Consider the following 7500-nt stretch of genomic DNA (forward strand, 5'->3'; position numbering starts at 1 on the left):
CGGGGAATAAGAACTATTCGACCCGTTACGAATACGCATGCTCGTCCCGCACGATTTTAACACACACCGTGTTTTTCTCCAGTCGTCAAAGCGTTCGTGCGTCGAATTCGAAAAATAAAAAAAAGAAATACACCTTTTCTCTCTCTCTCGGGGTAAAAAGAGTCGATGTGTATTGTGTATAAAGGTTCTGCTGCGAGAAGTCTCGTTTTGCCGTGTGTTTCGGTAACGACGATCCTCCGAAACGTACATCTCATTCGTAAGAGAGGAAGAAAACAATCTCCCTGGGGCCAGTCGGTAATATACCGACATACGACGTGTCGTGCACATCCGTCTCACGCACGGTATACAAAATATGAATAAAACGTGTGTAGTCTCTCTCTCTCTCGACTTCTTAATATTTTCTTTCACCTCTGACGCATCATTTCAGGTGACGTCGGGAGCGCGGGAAAAAAAATTTTTCTAAACACACGAAACCGTTCATCTCACGAACAGCCGAAAAAGTTGTCGCTCAGATCCATATCGCAGTGGAGCGGTATCCGCGGGCGGTCGTAATTGAACGACGCACGACGCCGCGAACACTCACGCGAGTCCATACAAACGATTCCGATCGTTTTGCAACAACTAGAACGTACACTGTCCGTGAAATTCACAGAATTTTCGCGTGTCCGCGACAAACGCCGACGAGACACCCATCGTTCGCTCGTACGTAGCATCCTTCTCTTAACCCGACTCAGAAACGTTCTTTGCGCCCTTCGGTAAAAAAACGTTCGATCCGAAGAGGTGAACGACGGCGGGGATTTGACAGAGCTACGCAAGCAGTGTATGGTACGTAAACGACCCTCAGCCAGGCGTGGTCCAGGAATTGTATCCGTGGACCGCAATGTGCGTTCGAAATGTCGATGTTCATGTGTCCTGCAGTTCACACGTTGACGCGCAATTAGCTGCGTTCTTCATCGACCCACGAGCCAAGTGATCCACCGTTCAGGGTAATCGTATAAATTTTATATTTCACATATATAATTTTATTCTCATTTGTTCGACCTAATATCTCTCTTCTTTCAAAGAGAAGATAAAAGTTGATACCTGAATCTCCGACCAGCGCGCGAAGGAGATTCAGGCGTCGCCTTGGAGACGACACCGAAGCCTTTCGAGACGAAAAACGTTCAAGTAATATGTATATATTTCTCGACGTTCCGGGCGTATAGTGCATTCAAAAACCCGCGAAAGACGCAGAAGACTCGCACGCGTGGAAACGACGGGGATATATTTTGTATCCTACCCGATACTGAATCCATCGCGTGCAGTCGACCCTCGCGTTCTTCCGATCAGACGCATCTATTGTTGCGCGCATGTTTTCGCGTCGCATCGCGCGAAACGTTGCACGAATCGTACCGATCGATCGATTGAAAGCAAATAATGAAAAAAGACTTCACAGCTGGCTCTTTGCCGGTCATTCGTCCCATGTTATCTCTTGCCGCGAAATTGGCGCGCAAGAGTTGGGTGTCAGACGCGCGGCTTTAAAACGAGCTTCACGGCCGGTCCCTTCGTTACCGCTTTCGTTCTTTCTCTCGGAACGACCATGAACGAACACGACGAGCGACGCTACGGCATACACACGTCCACGGATTCGATTAAAAAAACAGACTTCACAGCTGGCTCTTTGCCGGTCATTCGTCCCATATTATCTCTTGCCGCGAAATTGGCGCGCAAGAGTTGGGTGTCAGACGCACGGCTTTAAAACGAGCTTCACGGCCGGTCCTCTCAATTCCGTGTACGGTACACGCAAGATGCGGGTTCCACTTCCAGACTACCCGGTCCCTTCTCTCTACGAGAATCGATAGTAGAAGAACGGCTCGAAAACGCGTCTCAGAGACTAGGGGAAAAGAAGCGGTATGCGAGCGAAACGAAAACGCATTATGGAAACGTCGCGAAACAATGTTCGACGGTTGCTCGGTTCCAATCGTGCGGCCGTTTCAATTTCTCGTGCGCTTCACCGTCCCTCCGTAACTCTGGCCGATCGCGTATACCGAAGAGCCGACACGCGCAAAAACCACAGGCATTGTATACTGTATATATATATGTTACAGTCACAGCCTTCGCGCGTTTTACTCTCCGACGCGGGGTTTCCACGACGAAAGAGAGACAGTTTCGTGGCGGGTGACTCGGCCGAATCGCTACGACGGGTATTTCTATTATAGAACGAATCATCGCCACCCTTTACCAGTGCCCGACGAAGGAATCACAAGGTCATCTGGAGTTTACAATGCCAGCGACGGTAATTCCAACGAAGACCCGATAAGTCAACTCATCGTTCTATTTCTCCCCGTACAGAAAAGCGAATCGACGCTAACGCACCTCGCGCAAGCACGAACGTTCTCTTCGCGTGGATCATCCCATCGTCGAAAGATGTAAAGACGCATTGGAGATCGTGGTCTCTGGCGGGCTCATTGCACGCCCCACTGCATATCTTTCCTCGAATCGAGAATGATTCGTCCACTAAGGCTGCGAAACTACGCGTCGAGGAAACTAGGGGAAAGAAGCGGGATGCGAGCGAAACGACAATACATTATGGAAACGTCGCGAAACAATGTTCGGCGGTTGCTCGTTTCCTCCTGCGGACGTTTCATTGCTCGGGCGCTTCACGTCCCTCCGTAACCTTCGCGCGATCGCGTGCCCCGGAGAGCCGGCAACCGGTGAACCACAGGCGTATAAACTATAGTCTTCTATAGCAAGCCTTCGGCGGTTACTCTCCGACGCGGGGATTCCACGACGAGAGAGAATTTCGTGGCGGGTGACATCGGTCGAAACGCTACGACGGGTATTTCTATTATAGAACGAATCATCGCCACCCTTTACCAGTGCCCGACGAAGGAATCACAAGGTCATCTGGAGTTTACAATGCCAGCGACGGTAATTCCAACGAAGACCCGATAAGTCAACTCATCGTTCTATTTCTCCCCGTACAGACAAGCGAATCAACGCTATCGCACCTCACGCATGCACGAACGTTCTCTTCGCGTGAATCGTCCCATCGTCGAAAGATATAGCCGCTTGGAGATCGTGGCCCATCAAGTTCTTCCGTAACTCCTGCGCGATCGCGTACCCCGGAGAGCAGGCAACCGGTGAACCACAGGCGTATAAACTATAGTCTTCTATAGCAAGCCTTCGCGTTTACTCTACGACGCGGGGATTCCACGACGAGAGAGATTTTCGTGGCGGGTGACACGGCCGAATCGCTACGACGGGTATTTCTATTATAGAACGAATCATCGCCACCCTTTACCAGTGCCCGACGAAGGAATCACAAGGTCATCTGGAGTTTACAATGCCAGCGACGGTAATTCCAACGAAGACCCGATAAGTCAACTCATCGTTCTATTTCTCCCCGTACAGAAAAGCGAATCGGCGCTATCGCACCTCACGCAAGCAGGAATGATCTCTTCGCGTGGATCGTCCCATCGTCGAAAGATGTAAGACGTACAGAAATCGTGGTCCATCACGATTATTCGTAACTCTCCGAGTCGCGTATCTGAGAGTAGGACAAACGGAGAACCACAGGCATAAATAATACTATATGTTTCTTATATAGTTAGCCTTCGCGTTTTACTCTCCGACATGGGGATTCCACGACGAGAGAGAGTTTCGTGGCGGGTGTCTCGGCCGAATCGCTACGACGGGTATTTCTATTATAGAACGAATCATCGCCACCCTTTACCAGTGCCCGACGAAGGAATCACAAGGTCATCTGGAGTTTACAATGCCAGCGACGGTAATTCCAACGAAGACCCGATAAGTCAACTCATCGTTCTATTTCTCCCCGTACAGAAAAGCGAATCGACGCTATCGCACCTCGCGCGAGCACGTAACTACTCTTCGCGTGGATCGTCCCATCGTCGAAAGATGTAAGACGCACGGAAATCGTGGCCCATCAACGTTTTTTTGTAACTCTGCCGATCGCGTATCACAGAGCCGAGACGCACATACCACAGGCGTATAATACCGTTTTCTTTCGTATGGTAAGCCTTCGCGTTTACTCTTCGGCGCGGGGTTTCCACGTCGAGAGAGACATTCGTGGCGGGTGACATCGGTCGAAACGCTACGACGGGTATTACTATTATAGAACGAATCATCGCCACCCTTTACCAGTGCCCGACGAAGGAATCACAAGGTCATCTGGAGTTTACAATGCCAGCGACGGTAATTCCAACGAAGACCCGATAAGTCAACTCAACGTTCTATTTCTCCCCGTACAGAAAAGCGAATCGACGCTGTTGCACCTCACGCAAGCACGAACGTTCTCTTCGCGTGGATCGTCCCATCGTCGAAAGATGTAAGACGCACGGAAATCGTGGCACATCACGTGTTTTCGGAACTCTGTCGACCGCGTATCTCAGAGACGACGCGCGCGAACCACTGGCATATACTATTATATATCGCGTTTTACCCTCCGACGCGGGGATTCCACGACGAGAGAGAGTTTCGTGAGCGGGTTGACTCGGAAGAAACGCTACGACGGGTATTTCTATTATAGAACGCATCATCGCCACCCTTTACCAGTGCCCGACGAAGGAATCACAAGGTCATCTGGAGTTTACAATGCCAGCGACGGTAATTCCAACGAAGACCCGATAAGTCAACTCAACGTTCTATTTCTCCCCGTACAGAAAAGCGAATCGACGCAATCGCACCATACGCGTGCACGTAAACAACTCTTCGCGTGGATCGTCCCATCGTCGAGAGACGTAAGTTTTCATAGTATGAATTCGCGTTTTACTCTCCGACGCGGGGATTCCACGACGAGAGAGAGTTTCGTGAGCGGGTTGACTCGGAAGAAACGCTACGACGGGTATTTCTATTATAGAACGCATCATCGCCACCCTTTACCAGTGCCCGACGAAGGAATCACAAGGTCATCTGGAGTTTACAATGCCAGCGACGGTAATTCCAACGAAGACCCGATAAGTCAACTCAACGTTCTATTTCTCCCCGTACAGAAAAGCGAATCGACGCAATCGCACCATACGCGTGCACGTAAACAACTCTTCGCGTGGATCGTCCCATCGTCGAGAGACGTAAGTTTTCATAGTATGAATTCGCGTTTTACTCTCCGACGCGGGGATTCCACGACGAGAGAGAGTTTCGTGAGCGGGTTGACTCGGAAGAAACGCTACGACGGGTATTTCTATTATAGAACGCATCATCGCCACCCTTTACCAGTGCCCGACGAAGGAATCACAAGGTCATCTGGAGTTTACAATGCCAGCGACGGTAATTCCAACGAAGACCCGATAAGTCAACTCAACGTTCTATTACTCCCCGTACAGAAAAGCGAATCGACGCAATCGCACCATACGCGTGCACGTAACAACTCTTCGCGTGGATCGTCCCATCGTCGAGAGACGTAAGTTTCATAGTAAGCCTTCGGCGTTTTACTCTCCGACGCGGGGATTCCACGACGAGAGAGAGAGTTTCGTGAGCGGGTTGACTCGGAAGAAACGCTACGACGGGTATTTCTATTATAGAACGCATCATCGCCACCCTTTACCAGTGCCCGACGAAGGAATCACAAGGTCATCTGGAGTTTACAATGCCAGCGACGGTAATTCCAACGAAGACCCGATAAGTCAACTCAACGTTCTATTTCTCCCCGTACAGAAAAGCGAATCGACGCAATCGCACCATACGCGTACACGTAAACAACTCTTCGCGTGGATCGTCCCATCGTCGAGAGACGTAAGTTTTCATAGTATGAATTCGCGTTTTACTCTCCGACGCGGGGATTCCACGACGAGAGAGAGTTTCGTGAGCGGGTTGACTCCGAAGAAACGCTACGACGGGTATTTCTATTATAGAACGCATCATCGCCACCCTTTACCAGTGCCCGACGAAGGAATCACAAGGTCATCTGGAGTTTACAATGCCAGCGACGGTAATTCCAACGAAGACCCGATAAGTCAACTCAACGTTCTATTTCTCCCCGTACAGAAAAGCGAATCGACGCAATCGCACCATACGCGTGCACGTAAACAACTCTTCGCGTGGATCGTCCCATCGTCGAGAGACGTAAGTTTTCATAGTATGAATTCGCGTTTTACTCTCCGACGCGGGGATTCCACGACGAGAGAGAGTTTCGTGAGCGGGTTGACTCGGAAGAAACGCTACGACGGGTATTTCTATTATAGAACGCATCATCGCCACCCTTTACCAGTGCCCGACGAAGGAATCACAAGGTCATCTGGAGTTTACAATGCCAGCGACGGTAATTCCAACGAAGACCCGATAAGTCAACTCAACGTTCTATTACTCCCCGTACAGAAAAGCGAATCGACGCAATCGCACCATACGCGTGCACGTAACAACTCTTCGCGTGGATCGTCCCATCGTCGAGAGACGTAAGTTTCCATACTATGAATTCGCGTTTTACTCTCCGACGCGGGGATTCCACGACGAGAGAGTGTTTCGTGAGCGGGTTGACTCGGAAGAAACGCTACGACGGGTATTTCTATTATAGAACGCATCATCGCCACCCTTTACCAGTGCCCGACGAAGGAATCACAAGGTCATCTGGAGTTTACAATGCCAGCGACGGTAATTCCAACGAAGACCCGATAAGTCAACTCAACGTTCTATTGCTCCCCGTACAGAAAAGCGAATCGACGCAATCGCACCATACGCGTGCACGTAACAACTCTTCGCGTGGATCGTCCCATCGTCGAGAGACGTAAGTTTCATAAGTAAGCCTTCGGCGTTTTACTCTCCGACGCGGGGATTCCACGACGAGAGAGTGTTTCGTGGCGGGTGACTAGGCCGAAACGCTACGACGGGTATTTCTATTATAGAACGAATCATCGCCACCCTTTACCAGTGCCCGACGAAGGAATCACAAGGTCATCTGGAGTTTACAATGCCAGCGACGGTAATTCCAACGAAGACCCGATAAGTCAGCTCATCGTTCTATTTCTCCCCGTACAGAAAAGCGAATCGACGCTATCGCACCTCGCGCGAGCACGTAACAACTCTTCGCGTGGATCGTCCCATCGTCGAGAGACGTAAGACGCACGGAAATCGTGGTTCATCGCGTCTTTTCCTACTCTCTTGAATCGCAATTTCGTATAGAGCCTACACACGCGAACCACCGGCATATACTATTTCTTCTCTCATAGTAAGCCTTCGCGCGTTTTACTCTCCGACGCGGGGATTCCACGACGAGAGAGTGTTTCGTGGCGGGTGTCTCGGCCGAATCGCTACGACGGGTATTTCTATTATAGAACGAATCATCGCCACCCTTTACCAGTGCCCGACGAAGGAATCACAAGGTCATCTGGAGTTTACAATGCCAGCGACGGTAATTCCAACGAAGACCCGATAAGTCAACTCATCGTTCTATTTCTCCCCGTACAGAAAAGCGAATCGACGCTATCGCACCTCGCGCGAGCACGAAACAACTCTTCGCGTGGATCGTCCCATCGTCGAAAGATGTAAGACGCACGGAAATCGTGG

General features: G+C 50.3%; 1 non-coding gene across 1 annotated transcript; it reads right to left on the minus strand.

The window, feature by feature from the left end:
- Nucleotides 1-834: 834 nt before the first annotated feature.
- Nucleotides 835-989, minus strand: LOC143175590 (5.8S ribosomal RNA). Its single transcript, XR_013000313.1, has one exon. It is a non-coding gene; the product is annotated as a 5.8S ribosomal RNA (ribosomal RNA).
- Between the last annotated feature and the right edge of the window lie 6511 nt (nt 990-7500).

Source organism: Nomia melanderi, unplaced genomic scaffold (genome assembly GCF_051020985.1).
Source record: "Nomia melanderi isolate GNS246 unplaced genomic scaffold, iyNomMela1 scaffold0136, whole genome shotgun sequence".
In the NCBI taxonomy this organism is placed as follows: domain Eukaryota; kingdom Metazoa; phylum Arthropoda; class Insecta; order Hymenoptera; family Halictidae; genus Nomia; species Nomia melanderi.